Source organism: Periplaneta americana, chromosome 5, assembly GCF_040183065.1.
Source record: "Periplaneta americana isolate PAMFEO1 chromosome 5, P.americana_PAMFEO1_priV1, whole genome shotgun sequence".
Lineage (NCBI taxonomy): Eukaryota > Metazoa > Arthropoda > Insecta > Blattodea > Blattidae > Periplaneta > Periplaneta americana.
In genome coordinates, this window is record NC_091121.1 from 182,886,404 (window position 1) to 182,902,984 (window position 16,581).

A 16,581-nucleotide genomic window follows, 5' to 3' on the forward strand; every position below is an offset into this window, starting at 1 on the left:
GCTTACTTGTAAATCTTTTTCTGGTATTTAAATGCTTTTTCTTAACATGACATTTTCCTATGCTGCAATGTACAGTCTTTGGAATGAAATAAATATTATTATTATTATTATTATTATTATTATTATTATTATTATTATTATTATTATTTAGGCAACGTTACCCCATGTCAAGGTAATATTCGCCAAATATTAAAAAAAATTATGAATAAACATAAAGTAACATGTTTGCAATGCTTTAGGAGCTAATATTACTTCATACAGAACTCTTCCTAAAATGTTCATTAATAGTACATTATGCAACGAGCCTATAATGATAGTAATTAAGACGCGAGTATGTTTGTTTATGAAACAAGCGCGAGCGAGTTTCATAATTTTCACACGAGCGTCTTAATTACCATTATAGGCAAGTTTCATACGACTTTTTATGCTCGACCATATTTCTAACTTGAAATTATTCAGAAGTATTCATGTTATGGTTATGTAAGTGAGGAATGAACTGACCTGAATTGTGAGATGTGCGCAGACGCGAAAGTATTGATTTTTTCCTAAATACGAATGCCATTGACCTTGATATAAACTAGAGAATAACATGAACATTAGGCTTGATATAACCTGGAAATTGATTTAGAATTGAAAAACGAGATGACAAATTGAATTTATTTGAATATTATTTACAATTAACGCTAATTATTATAGTAACAGAACATAACCTTCTGCGACAGTATTGGATTTCCAGCCTCCGTGACTTTTCGCTAATTGTCTTTCGACTTCATATCCGAGAATAATCGATACTTGCGGTTTTATAATGATACAATGGTGATTTCTGATTGGTGGAACACCTAAACTTTAATGAATAGGTGTACTTTAATGAGGTCCATTAAAGGGCTGCTACCAGGTGTATAATTACTACATTTCGGCATGGTCGAGCATAATAGTACATTATGCAACGAGCCTATAATGAAGGTAATTAAGAAGCGAGTATGGATGTTTATGAAACGAGCGCAAGCGAGTTTCATAATTTTCATACGAGCTTCTTAATTACCATTATAGGCGAGTTTCATACGACTTTTTATGCTCGACCATATTTCTAACTTGAAATTATTCATTTTATTTGTATCTGACCTTGAGCAATACCTCGTAAATTGTGAGATGTGCGCAGACGCGAAAGTATTGATTTTTTCCGAGGAACAGATATCCACATTGACCTTGACAGCCTATAAGAACCTACAGAGTAAACTAAATATTAACTTTGATATAACATTTGACATTGAAAAACGAGATGACAAATTGAATTTATTTGAATATTATTTACAATTATCGCTAATTATTATAGTAACAGAACATAACTTTCTGCGACAGTATTGGATTTCCAACCTCCGTGACTTTTCGCTAATTCTCTTTCGATTGCATATCCGAGAATAATCGATAATTGCGGTTTTATAACGGTAGAAAGCTGGCTCGTCATTGGCTGAACACCTGTACTTTAATGAGTAGGTGTACTTTAATGAGGTCCATTAAAGGGCTGCTACCAGGTGTATAATTACTACATTTCGGCATGGTCGAGCATAAAATAAATTAACACACACATCAGTTACAAAAGTTTACGTTGAGCCGTGCACGTCGGCTCGACAGTTCGGGCAGCTCTTCAGCAGCTAGCGCCACCTACATTATCGGCATATTCCCGAATGTTCTATCCTGTGGGTAGACAAGAGAGGGGGAAATTAGAGGTTATTACAATAGAGAAAAAAGTTAACGAGGAAATAGAAACAGCGTTGTGATAGTTCCCCAAGAGATTAACATTAGGCAGATTGTAGGAACGGTTCGGAATCCGAGTGGAGAACGGCAGAGCCCCAATGACACTTCGGGATACCCCACTCCTTCTATGACTCCCCCCACTACTTTCTTTCGAGTCGCTCAAAAAAAACTAAATGTGCTTCACCCCTTGGCACGCGCTCCACGCTGGCAGATGCCTCTACACACTCTGGGCTCTCACAAGCAGAAACGCGTAGCTTATGTTAGATGGTGGTGACAATTATTTAACTTAATTTCGAACTACAGAGGCTATTTATAGCCAAGAGAATGAATGGTATAACGTGACAGAGCCATGTTGCAATAAAGAACATACATATACAGGGACATCATTTTATTTTTACTTCAATTTTTATTGTACCTGAGTTTTTTAATGTACTTCACTCCCACCCCTTCTACTAAGGAAGTTCCAACTCCACACAGAACCAAGACCGCAGATAGTAAGCAGTACTGAGTTACTGAGTATAGTACATTCCAGAAATATGTTCGCGTTTTCCAGTAACGAAAGAGCTTTCAATATTGAATCATATTTTCGCACAGGTACTGTCCGTTTGCCTACGTCGCATCCCGATTTCCCCCACCTGCTTCTGCTCGCCCCTCTGTAAAAGCTAGGCTGTCTTAGCTCTTTTCTGAAAACATTAATTTCTCTTAGGAATTGGAAGTTTACGTAATATTATACAGCTGTTTAATTTAACTTAAATAAAAGGGCCTCGTTAAGTAATTAACTGTCACGTGATTTCCCCCCTTTCTACAATCCTGCTGCATAACCACTTGAGTAATTTTATATTTTCGGGTCGGGCAGAAGGGAAGATTGAATTTACAGTACGTAGAGTAGGTACAGAATTATTTCAACATGAGTTACTAATACGAAGAACGAAACTGGCAATTGGAATTAGATGCAATAATCTATAGTGCGATAATATGCACAAAAGAACTGAAGCCTGTATCGAAATGAACGGCCACCATTTTCAAAATTGTGTTTAAATATTCATATTATGATTATTTTTCAATTTAACTTCTTTCTCTATATTGTACGCTAATGTGCTGTAGACAGTATAATATACACTGCATAATGAATACGTTCGCATGGATAACTCACTTCGTGAGTAAAAACACTTATTCTTAATACAGTACTGTAATTTGATTAAAGAAAAACCTAATGAAAATTATCAAACTCAAAATCGCGATATTTCCTAGTTTACGTAAATGGATGAACTACTTTTCTTCCTTCCTATACCTAGTAGAGTGATTTGTGTTTTACGCCAGTATCATCGAACTCCAGTCTTGGAGGGGGGAGCAAGCGGTGTTTCCGGTTCTCTAAAGGTATAGACAGGTTAATATTAAAAATGTTAGTAAAAGTAAAATGATGTCCCTGTATAATCTAGGAAACTTCTTAACAGCCACTTTAATGATCAAGAACATAAAAGGACCTGTCCGGGATCGAACTCACCCCTTTTTGGTAATAAGACGTCAGTTAAAGATAATATTTCATCATCTGGTTGTAGATGAAAGAAACTCACTGTCCGATATTACCCGATGTCCGATACTACCCAACTCTACCCTATTGACTACAGCGCCAGACGTCCAATAGCAATATTTTTCGTAACCGATTATGCACGACTCTAATGAAAACAATATCTAAACGAGACAGAAAATTCAAGGTTACCAAAGATGGAACTACGCAAGCAATCAGGAGTCAGAGAATGCTGGACGGTCGAAATAGGACAAAAGCCTAATCAGCGAAGAATTACAGAGTACATTCGACAATCTGGCCGGGTGACATTACTCCTGGTATAATAACGGTATAAATAACAATAATGGTTACCAAGGCAACACGATTAATTTCGAAGGAAAGCAAGCGCTCCGAATTCCCCCACCCCCGAGCGCACGGGATTAATTGAACAAACAAAAGGGCTCTCAGTTCCGGGATTGGTAATGGGCAGAGGCAGCCCAACCGCCCGCTAATTGCGTTGCAGCACGCAGCTGGCCACAAACCGGGGCATTTCAAGAAACAGTGCGTCGATACCGTGCGGTCGATAGCTTGGCCGAGGCGCGCTGGTTTCTCGGGTTCGACTCCCGTACGAGGTTCAGGACAACACAACGCTACATATTTCTCCGAGTTGGTTTTTACACAAGAAACATGTCTCTGTGTCTTGATTCTTCATTTGTGACTTAAATAACTTGCATATTCCCCATGACAAGTTTCCGAATGCCAATACAATACCGGTATAAGATGGATAAGATTTTTAGCCCAAGATACTTAAATTTTATTACAAGGTAGAAAGACTTAATCAAATAAATCTACTGCACAACTTAATACAGAATAGTAATATGCGTTACAAGAGCGATATGTTGAAGTTTTCATGTTCGAGGAAAAGTTTGAAAAAGCGAAACGTAGTTGAGCTTTTTTAATTTCCGAGAATTGAAAGAAAACATACCGCTCGTGTATCGTACATTATTTTGTGCGAAGATCGTTTATTACATACCTGAAAGAGGAATTTCTAATTAGTTGCAATGAAATCTCCACCTTGGTTTCTGTTCAATGACGGCAAATTTTCAAAACAAAAATATCTATCTTCAACATTGTTGCTTTAAAATGATTTCTGTGTTTTCTATACTCCAGCAGGCTATGATATACGTCTGACTCACCCCCCCCCCCCCCGGCTATAAATGCGAAATTAAAACAAACGGCTTCCTTAATGTTACATGCATCACGAATGCAGTAACTTTAGTGGAGTTGTAGAGTTTACTTATTTTTTGCAAATATTTGAAAACAATAATTAACAGTGAAATTTAGGTGAAATTGCAGTGGTAAGTTTCCAATTTATAATTATTACTATATTGAACATCTCTAAAAATAATATGTTAAAAGCCTAAAGCAGTAAAATCAATATGTCACTTAAGCGGTAAGAAGAGGGAAATTGTTATGTGTGTTAGATTGGGAATACTGAATGTGGAATTTTAGACTTACCGCGGATAGGTTTTGTGCGGAAACCAAGCAAATACGCACGATCTCGCACAAAAGATTTTGACAGTTCTGACACAACTGCATGGTAGCAACATTTTTAATTTTCAGAATCAAGACCTAGCAATTTACAATTCGTATTGAAATTTATTCAGATAAGACCTAACACGTTTCAACGCAGCAAAAATTACTTTTATCAGAAAACTGAGTACACTATCTTTACACAAAAAATTGAGAAAATCCTACGAAAATTAATAATCATACCTAACCTGAAAAATTAATACGTAGAAACAAATACGATAAAAATATTACAAAAGTAAATGAACACTTACTTACTGGCTTTTAAGGAACCCGGAGGTTCATTGCCGCCCTCACATAAGCACGTCATTGGTCCCTATCCTGAACAAGATTAATCCAGTCTCTACCATCATATCCCACCTCCCTCAAATCCATTTTAATATTATCTTCCCATCTACGTCTCGGCCTCCCCAAAGGTCCTTTTCCCTCCGGCCTCCAAACTAACACTCTATATTCATTTCTGGATTCCCCCATACATGCTACATGTCCTGCCCATCTCAAACGTCTGGATTTAATATTCCTAATTATGTCAGGTGAAGAATACAATGCGTGCAGTTCTGCGTTGTGTAACTTTCTCCATTCTCCTGTAACTTCATCCCGCTTAGCCCCAAATGTTTTCCTAAGCACCTTATTCTCAAACACCCTTAACCTATGTTCCTCTCTCAGAGTGAGAGTCCAAGTTTCACAACCATACAGAACAACCGGTAATATAACTGTTTTATAAATTCTAACTTTCAGATTTTTTGACAGCAGACTGGACGATAAAAGCTTCTCAACCGAATAATAACACGCATTTCCCATATTTATTCTGCGTTTAATTTCCTCCCGAGTGTCATTTATATTTGTTACTGTTGCTCCCAGGTATATGAATTTTTCCATCTCTTCAAAGGATAAATTTCCAATTTTTTTTCATACAATATTCTCGTCACGAGTCATAACCATATACTTTATCTTTTCGGGATTTACTTCCAAACCTATCTCTTTACTTGCTTCAAGTAAAATTTCCATTCACAATGAAAATTAAACATAACCGTAACATAGACACAGAAGTTTGCGCCCAGGCTACCAAATGGGGTCATTCACAATGATTCACATGAACACTGACATTAACATCGCCGTTAGACGTTAACATGAAAGTTTGCAAACTGCAAACTTTCATGCTTATGCTTACGTGATTTGCAAACAGAACACAATCGTGGAGCGCTGAAGTATACGACAGAATATGAGGAAATGGCGTCGTTGTTATGTTTCCATGGTTACCAAGTATCTTTGCGGTTATGTTTATGTTCCCATCGTGAATGCTGTTGATTTTACCGTAACATTTACATTTTTAAGTTAACGCTTACGTTATGTTTAATTTTCATTGTGAATGAGCCTTAAGTGTTTAAATGATGAATTCTTCGAAATAAATGAAAACCAGCCATTATATTAAAAAGGAAACGAAACTAAGACGGCTTTCAAGACACATAACAAATGAAAACGTTTCTAGACAGATGAACTGAATACATGTGCCTGAAATATGAATACAAAAACATTTATCTTGTTCATCAAAGGTTAATCCCGCCTTTTCATCTCGCATGAAAAAGATGTTTGGGAGTCTCAGTGGCAAGCAACACGCGGATGAGGGATGAGAGGGTTTATGAGGCATCAGGTCAAGCGCGACAGCTCACATGCTTGACGCCAACACTGGTGGATATTCAGTTTAATACACAGCAGTGTCGTGTTCTCTTTTTTTCTACTATTCTTCAAAAACGTTGAAACAAACATAGATGCTTTCTCCACCTACTGTCTTGCTCTTCTCTAATATTCCGCTTTCTACTTCTTCTCATTATTATCTATCTTCCCCTCCTACAATTTTCCTCTCCTTTAATTCCCTTTCTTCAATTTTCTCCTATTTCCTGTCTCGTTTTCTTTCTTCATTATTTCATTTTGATTTATCTGCTTCTCTTCCCCACCGCACCGCAGACCAGAAAGCTGATTGTTCCGCATCAGAGAGATGAAACTTCGATTTCAAATAATTCTGAGACATTTGTGAATTAGAAAGTGGCTGTGATGCAGATTTTCACAGATAATTTAATTTCCTCTTATATTTTCATTCCACCATAACTCCGGTAACATAATCAACAGTAATTCATGGCATGCTATGCCTGTAACAGGTACATTTCACCCCAACAGAAATAAATAATTGTGGTAAAAGATGCCAAAATTATGAAGTGTCTTGAATTTTGAATCAAATTTCAAACTTCGGAAATTTTAAAGATGTGAAATTATTAAAGAAAAATCGGATATATTTGTTAAACAGAATATTCTTAAACTAAAAGTTATATATATATATATATATATATATATATATATATATATATGATTATTTCTCGTGGCCAGAATATTGTAGGAAATGGAAATTTATTCCTCGAAGGAGTGGAAAAATTCAAATATCTTGGAGGAACCGTAACAAATATAAATGATACTCGGGAGGATATTAAACACAAAATAAATATAGGAAATGCCTGTTATTATTCGGTTGAGAAGCTTTTTCCATCTAGTCTTCTGTCAAAAAATCTAGAAGTTAGAATTTATAGAACATTTATATTACCGGTTGGACTCTCACTTTGAGAGAGGAACAGAAATTGAGGAAGTTCGAGAATTAGGTGCCTAGGAAAATATTTGGGGTTAAGAGGGATGAAGAAATAGGAGAGTGGAGAAAGTTACACAACACAGAACTGTACGCGTTGCAGTCACCTGACATAATTAGGAACATTAAATCCAGACGTTTGAGATGGGCAGGGCATGTAGCACGTATGGGCGAATCCAGAAATGCATATAGAGTGTTAGTTGGGAGGCCGGAGGGAAAAAGACCTTCAGGGAGACCGAGACGTAGGTGGGAGGATAATATTAAAATGGATTTGAGGGAGGTGGGATATGATGGTAGAGACTGGATTAATCTTGCTCAGGATAGGGACCAATGGCAGGCTTATGTGAGGGCGGCAATGATCCTCCGGGTACCTCAAAAGCTATAAAGAAATAATAAGTTATATATATATATATATATATATATATATATATATATATATATACACACACACACACACACTTCTTTGCATGGACATTACGACGAAGTGAAGGGAAGCGAATATGGAGAAGGATGGAACGTGTGAAATGGATAGACAATACGCTATAAGAAGAAATTGGTTTCTAAAGGCAATAGTAATATGCGTTACAAGAGCGGTATGTTGAAGTTTTCATGTTGGAGGAAAAGTTTGAAAAAGCGGAACGTAGTTGAGCTTTTTTAAATTCCGAGAATTGAAAGAAAACATACCGCTCGTGTATCGTACGTTATTTTGTGCGAAGATCGTTTATTACATACCTGAAAGAGGAATTTCTAATTAGTTGCAATGAAATCTCCATCTTGGTTTCTGTTCAATGACGGCAAACTTGCAAAACAAAAATATCTATCTTCAACATTGTTTGCTTTAAAATGTTTTCTGTGTTTACTATACTCCAGCAGGCCGTGATATACGTCTGTCTTTTTTTCTCCCAGTCTATAAATGCGAACTTAAAACAAACTGTAAGGTTATGTAATGATTTAGAGTGTACTTAATTTTTGCAAATATTTAAAAACAATAATTAACAGCGCAATTTAGGTGAAATTGCAGTGGTAAGTTTCCAATTTATAATTATTACTATATTGAACGTCTCTAAAAATATGTTAAAAGCCTAAAGCAGTAAAATCAATATGTCACTTAAGCGGTAAGAAGGGGGAAATTGTTGTGTGTGTTAGTTTGGGAATACTGAGTCTGGAATTTTAGACTTTCCGCGGATTGGTTTTGTGCGGAAATCAAGCAAATACGCACGATCTCGCACAAAAGATTTATTGAAGAAATTGGTCTCTGAAGACAAACATTTTTCTACTGATGGGAAAATCATCTCCAGTGCAAAATGTGATAAACAGATAAGCTTTTAGTTCTCTAATAATTTGACAATTTATCTTCATTGGATTTTATTTTTCAGAAATGAATTACTTAAGTATCTTCTTAGCAATTTATAATTCGATTTATTTGCTACGGTGTTGATTTAGTGAAGTTCATTTTTGTGCTATAGGTGTCCTGTGAAAAAAATGCAACTCCAACAGCATAAAGGGTCGGCCCAACATCGCAACCAAACAATTAAACAGAAGAGTCAGGGTCCTATCCCTAACGTGCTTTCAGGCTCTGTGTCGCGAGAGAATGAATTTCATGAAGATTTATCCAGTGTTTCCAACTCGAGTCTTAAAAATCCGCTGTGAAGCCGTGCAGAAACCGCTAAATTGCTATATTGTCAATGTAAAATTATATTATTTTGCCGCTGAGAGTGCTAAAAATACCCGCTGAATCCCTATATCAACAATACAAATTTTATAAATTTTACCCGCTAAACTAACCCGAAAAACGCTAGATCTAGCGGGAAAACCGCTAAATTGGCAACAATGGATTTATCCCAGGCCATTGTTGCTGTTAATTTTTGTCTTGGCGGTCCTTGAATAACGTACTTTTTAGGCAATTTTCTTGAAAAATTCACCAACAGAAATACGAGGGTCATACTGAATGTCACGACCAACCCATTGTTATAAATCTTAATTTTTATTTTTCAGACAAACCAGGTACATCATCTTAATCTACAGACTTTTCTGTCACTTCTCAACATAGTCTCCATTCCTTTGTACACATTTTTCCCTCAGTTCTATAAGTTTGAAAATTTCCTTGCTATAGAAGTCCGTTTTATCTTCCCGAAGACATTGCCCCTTTAAGTGTGAATTAAAAAGACTTTAAATAGCAATTAAAGTTAGAAATGTTGTGAAATCGGCCCTTAGAAGCGATGTTGATTATACGATGATCATACGTGATAGACTATGTGAATAAAAAGATTGCCATATGATTAATATTTAAAATTCGTTACACTTTTTCTGTGGCCGATTTAACAGCGTTCTTTGGTTTAACAGGCCAAGGACGATAATTGACTTGGGTGTCTCGTGCCAAGCAGCAGGGACAATGTCAGCCAAAAGAAAACACCTACACTATTAGTAGGGACTACGACATCGAGATAAACACTTTATTAAGTTGCGTCGAACACATTACATCACTGCAAGGTGTTGTAGATAAGCCACAACTGTCAATTCAACACAACATCGTCATAAACTCTGTTCAATAATGCACCTCCTGAAGCTCCTTCTTCCCTTTCTTTATAAATTAGGACACTTAGCCGCACGGTCCGAAGTTACGAATCTCTCCATGGCTTACATAGTTTGGCGATGTTTCGTTTTACTTCCTTACCAGAGCAATTATTGTGGTGCTCGAAAAAAATCCATGATAATATTTTCGCGTGAATGCTAGTTTTCAGAATGCCTAACGCCAAAAAAAAAAATATATTTTGGCCATGCCAACTGTTTATCTGTCCATCTTTATTGGATAGGATATAATACAGAGGGTGACGCAAACCACGTCGAAACTAGTCAACCATCAAAATTATAATATTAGCATAATGAAGTACTTTTACTTATTCAATATTTATTTGTTTGATTATTTATTTATTTACTTATTTATTTATTTATTTATTTACTCATTTATTTATTAAGTTATTTATTTATTTATTTATTTATTTATTTATTTATTTATCTACTTATTCAATATTTATCTACTTATTCAATATTTATTTATTTAATTATTTATTTACTTATTTACTTTTTATTTACTTATTTATTTATTTAGTTATCTAGTTATTTATTTAGTTATTTATTTATTTATTTACCTACTTATTCAATATTTATCTACTTATTCAATATTTATTTACTTATTTATTCATTTATTTACTTATGCATTTATTCATTTATTTATTCATTCATTTATTCATTTATTTATTCATTCATTTATTCATTTATTTATTCATTCATTTATTTATTTATTCATTCATTCATTTACTTACTCATTTACTTATTTATTTACTTATTTATTTATTTACTTATTTATTTATTGACTTATTCATCTATTTATTTACTTATTCATTTATGTATTTATTTATTTACTTATTCATTTATTTATTTACTTATTCATTTATTTATTTACTTGTTCATTCACTTATTTATTCATTTATTTATGTATTTATTTATTTATGTATTTATTTATGTATTTATTTATTTATGTATTTATTTATGTATTTATGTATTTATGTATTTATTTATTTATTTATTTATGTATTTATTTATTTATTTATTTACATAACAGTTCTTACACACTGAAATAGTGTAATAGACGTTATCAAATACAATGAGTTAGAGTTAAAAAATTGTTGTACATTATAACAAGACTTGCTAATGAACCAACTAGAGATAAAGTTTCTAAATTCACGTTACTCGTACTTCAAGTAGATAAATATGTGGGAATTTTGTTAGACACTTTAACTGCCATTATTTCAAAATGTTTGTTGCAGGTTTTTGTTAGTCGATATTTTGGTTGATGAAACATACTTAATTACCTACTCTTATGATCATGACAACCTTTCCTAAAAGTGTAATTCTTAAAATTTTGTTTGACATACATTAATAATTCAAAAATAAATTTAAAATTAATTTATATTTTATTTAACGACGCTCGCAACTACCGAGGTTATATCAGAATGACCGGTGTGCGGAATTTTGTTCCACAAGAGTTCTTTTACATGCCACTAAATCTAGCCGGGATCGAACCGACAACCTCGGGCACAGAAGACCAGCATTATACCAACTGCGCCACCCAGGGCGACTTCAAAAATATATAAACTGGTAACAGTTAAGATGTTGTCGTTAATAAATAAAGGACGACAAAGTCCATGATAATGAAAATTGGTAATGATCCTGATCGCCTTTTTCTGTAATTTAAAAATCTTGATGACATGAGTGATGTCGCCACATTTTAAAATGCAGTTAAAATAGACGTAATATGTAATTTTTAAGCTTTATAAAGGAAATAAAATCCTGGATAATTCATTGCTTAAATACTCAATACATTGTTGCCAAGTTAGCTTTGTGTCAACCACAATTTCTAAGCATGTTACATGAAGGACTCTTCGAGCAAGGTTGTAAACTAAATGTTAATGATTCTGTTTTGATTTCATGTAACACTAAACCATTAGCTTCAAACCATTTTTTTAACTTCTACAATATAAGTTAGAGCTTCATTTTCAAGCAACTGAAGGTTCATTACTGCGTTATTTTAAATATAAAAAAGACAATGTACTGAACTCTGAATCCTACTTAATAATTTTGAAATTCTATTCTTATAATAAGATGAAGACAAATGATATTAGCTATTCAGGACGTCTCCTCCAGATGTCTATTTTCGGATAGCAGTTACGATCAATAATTTCTACTTTTCGTTGTGCCCGATAGGCCCAAGCAAATTTAGGCACTTATTGGTAATTTCCCTTAATGGAGAGGTTCTCATCTTTTAGGATTAGTGTCTGTTCGTAAGCACAATTTCTACGGGTGTGCGAACGGAAAGAAAGACTATTATTAGCCTATATTTTAACATCCACTGATTCACATATTATTGTAAATATCATCATCATCATCTGCATTACGGTATGGACCATAAGATCCGTTCCACTCCAATCAAATCAAAACTGGTCTCGCCATCTTTTTGTGGGTCTTCCTGGGTTTCTTCTCCCACGGGGGTCGTGACTGTATATTGTTCTGTAATTGACGTTTCTGGCATGCGCTGCATATGCTCCCTCCAATTGTTTTGATGTCTTCTTATTATATCTATAATATTGTGCATTTTTAATTCGGATCTAATGTCTTCACTTCTCTTTTTATCAAGTAGTGTATAGCCAGCCACAAACCTCAAAAATTTCATTTCAACAGCCTCAATTCCTCTCTCGTCTTTCTTCCTTAAAACCCAGTTCTCACATCCATACAGTAAAGCTGGTAAAGCCATCACTTTGTAAAACTTTAGTAATGTTTCTTTCCGAACTTTCCTACCTAAAGTTCGACGTATTGTTCCACAAAAATAATTAAAAGCATTTAGCTTATCATCTATTTCTCGGCTCTTGTTATAAGTGACGTTGCAGCCTAGATATTTGAACGTGTTCACTTGTTCTATGATTTTATTGTTTAGTACAATTTTTGTTCTCATTGGATAAGATCCTAAGAATGCCATTACTTTTGTTTTATCTGTGGAGATAATCATATTATATTTACTGGCAACTTCATTCAATTTAATAATTGCTATTTGCAGATCATTTTCGTTACGTCTGACAATTACTTGATCGTCTGCAAATAAAAGTGCTGTAAAATTTACATTGTCAATATTAAAATGTTTAATCTTCTCAAACCAAAGTATGTTATTTCATCTATATATATATATATATATATCTATATATATATATATATATATATATATATATTGAAAAGAGTGGGTGACAGAGGGCACCCTTGTCGAACTCCTTGGTTTATTTCGGCCATTTTTTTGTGCTATCTTGTATTTTAATCTGTATGACATTATTTCTGTATAAACTTTGTACCGTTTTGATAAGGTGTGGAGGTACTCCTCTATTAAATAGTATGTCCCATAATAATTCTCGGTCTACTCTGTCGAAAGCCTTCTCGTAGTCTATAAAAGCGAAATATGTTGGCAAATTAAATTCGCGACGTTTTTCTATGAGTTGAGTATTATTGTAAATATGAAACATATTATTAGAAATGATTATTATATGATATATACAGTAAATGTAATTTTTTTGAGTACTAACTCTATGGAAATTAATTATATCTGAATACTTAAATCATAAAATTTATAAATGAAGATAATTAATATCTTAATTCTGGAATCAGAAGTATGTCTTTTGATTGTAATCCAGAAAGTAGAGTGCAGCATTGGGGTTAAATCGCTCGCTTGAACTCGGTCGAGTATCGCACCCTCGAGTGAGATACGATCGATCGTGATACGCTCGTAATAAATAGAAACACAGTACAAGGTCATCTCACCGACATGTCTTATCTTGTATGGAAGGCGACAGATAAGATACACATATGTTTTGCTCACACGGTAAAAATAAGGCTTTATTTTCTACGTTTATGACAAACGTTTAATGGAACAGTCAATGGAACGTACCAAAACAGGAACATGAAGTTATAAATAAAATAGTATGAAAAACAATAATTATTCAATATTTGATTTGCCACATATATAATATGATAGGTCCATAGATAGTGGTCCGCCTATACTGTATACTGCGACAATGTAGAAAAGTTTTACAAAATACTATTGATATAGCAGTAGATTAATAACAATATTAGTACAGAGATAACGTCACAGAAAATACAATAAAACGAATAATCATGCTGCACAACTGTTACAGACGCAAAGATTGATACACCAATTATTAGAGATTATTATTATTATTATTATTATTATTATTATTATTATTATTATTATTATTATTATTGTTGTTGTTGTTATTATTACTAGAAAACTTGATACAGTTCTTGCATTATCGTGATTGTGTTCTCCATTTATAATAATTACATTTACATCCAATAACATCTATCAGATGTGGCAAAAACAAAATCACTCCTGTGTGTGTGTGTGGGGGGGGGGAAACATTTACCTACAACATTTATATTACATTTTAAAGCAAGTTTTGTAGTTGTACTATGGAGAGGTTAGTTAAACACTGCAAAGTTTTTAAATGATAAACATCTATGATGTTACTACACAGTTCATCACTGTAACAAGAACGAATGTCTAACGCTCGGTTTATACCGTTTGAGGATTTATCGCTCGTGACAATTTTACCCATCATGCATGTGCGCTACCTATCGGATTATGCCATGAACTACTTGGCGCTCGAGCGAAAAGGTCCGATGCAGACCTCTGCCAGAAAGCAACATTTTTTTGGGTGTGTATTAAGTTATTACATTTACGTATTTTTTTTTTTTCAGTAATAGTTACTGATTTGTAACAAGGTTAGCCTTATTGTTCCCTCCAACTGTTTTCCTTTCCTCTTCTGCCAATGCATATCTCCGGCTTTCTAAGACATTAACACAACCACCACCCACTTCAAGGGCTGATCTGTTTTCTCCTCTCCATCCTCACATATATGCGGAGTATGACCAAACACTATAAAATGGTAAGTATAGGGAGTATGCATTTAGTATGGCAGAATGCCAAAAATTAAGGCAATACCGGAAAAGACACAAGACAAGGAAAAAACCCGGTGTCTGTGGGAGGGAGATACATCACCAGAACCGATCAGTACTGGCTGGCATAGTATTCGCACAGCTACCACTTGAGTGGACGACAATATTATTTTCGTAGTATTATTATCATGTTATTCTAAAATCTCGGTTAAAAGAGAAGCTTTATATGATATTCTTATTGAATTCCGTATCGGCCAGTTTCTGTCAGATGCGTTTGCAATTCACTGTGGGCTAAAGCAAGGAGATGCACTATCACCTTTACTTTTTAACTTTGCTCTACCTAGATTATGCCATTAGGAAAGTTCGGGATAACAGAGAGGGTTTGGAATTGAACGGGTTACATCAGCTGCTTGTCTATGCGAATGACGTGAATATGTTAGGTGAAAATCTACAAACGATTGGGGAAAACACGGAAATTTTATTTGAAGCAAGTAGAAATATAGGTTTGAAAGTAAATCCCGAAAAGACAAAGTATATGATTATGTCTCGTGACGAGAATATTGTACGAAATTAAAATATAAAAATTGGAAATTTATGCTTTGAAGAGGTGGAAAATTCAAATATCTTGGAGCAACAGTAACAAATATAAATGACACTCGGGAGGAAATTAAACACAGAATAAATATGGAAAATGCCTGTTATTATTCGGTTGAGAATCTTTTATCATCTAGTCTGCTATCAAAAAATCGGAAAGTTAGAATTTATAAAACAGTTATATTACCGGTTGTTCTTTATGGTTGTGAAACTTGGACTTTCACTTTGAGAGAGGAACATAGCTTAAGGGTGTTTGAGAATAAGGTGCTTAGGAAAATATTTGGGGCTAAGAGGGATGAAGTTACAGGGGAATGAAGTTACACAACACAGAACTGCACGCATTGTATTCTTCACCTGACATAATTAGGAACATTAAATGGAGACGTTTGAGATGGGCAGAGCATGTAGCACGTATGGGCGAATCCAGAAATCCATATAGAGTGTTAGTTGGGAGGCCGGAGGGAAAAAGACCTTTGGGAAGGCCGAGACGTAGATGGGAAGATAATATTAAAATGGATTTGAGGGAGGTGGGATATGATGATAGAGACTGGATTAATCTTGTTCAGGATAGAGACCAATGGTGGCTTATGTGAGGGCGGCAATGAACCTCCGGGTTCCTTAAAAGCCAGTACGTAAGTAAGTAATCTAAAACTATAGTTATAAAACTATTGGTCGACCTGGTTGGTGAGTTGGTATAGCGCTGGCCTTCTATGCCCAAGGTTGCGGGTACGATCCCGGGCCAGGTCGATGGCATTTAAGTGTGCTTAAATGCGACATGCTCATGTCAGTATATTTACCGGCATGTAAAAGAACTCCTGCGGGACAAAATTCCGGCACATCCGGCGACGCTCATATAACCTCTGCAGTTGAGAGCGTCGTTAAATAAAACATAACATTCATTATAAAACTATTGCAATTTTAACACTGCCTTGATAATATTTTTTAATTCCACTACACAATTAGAGTACAAGATTGTGGTCTTTCACAT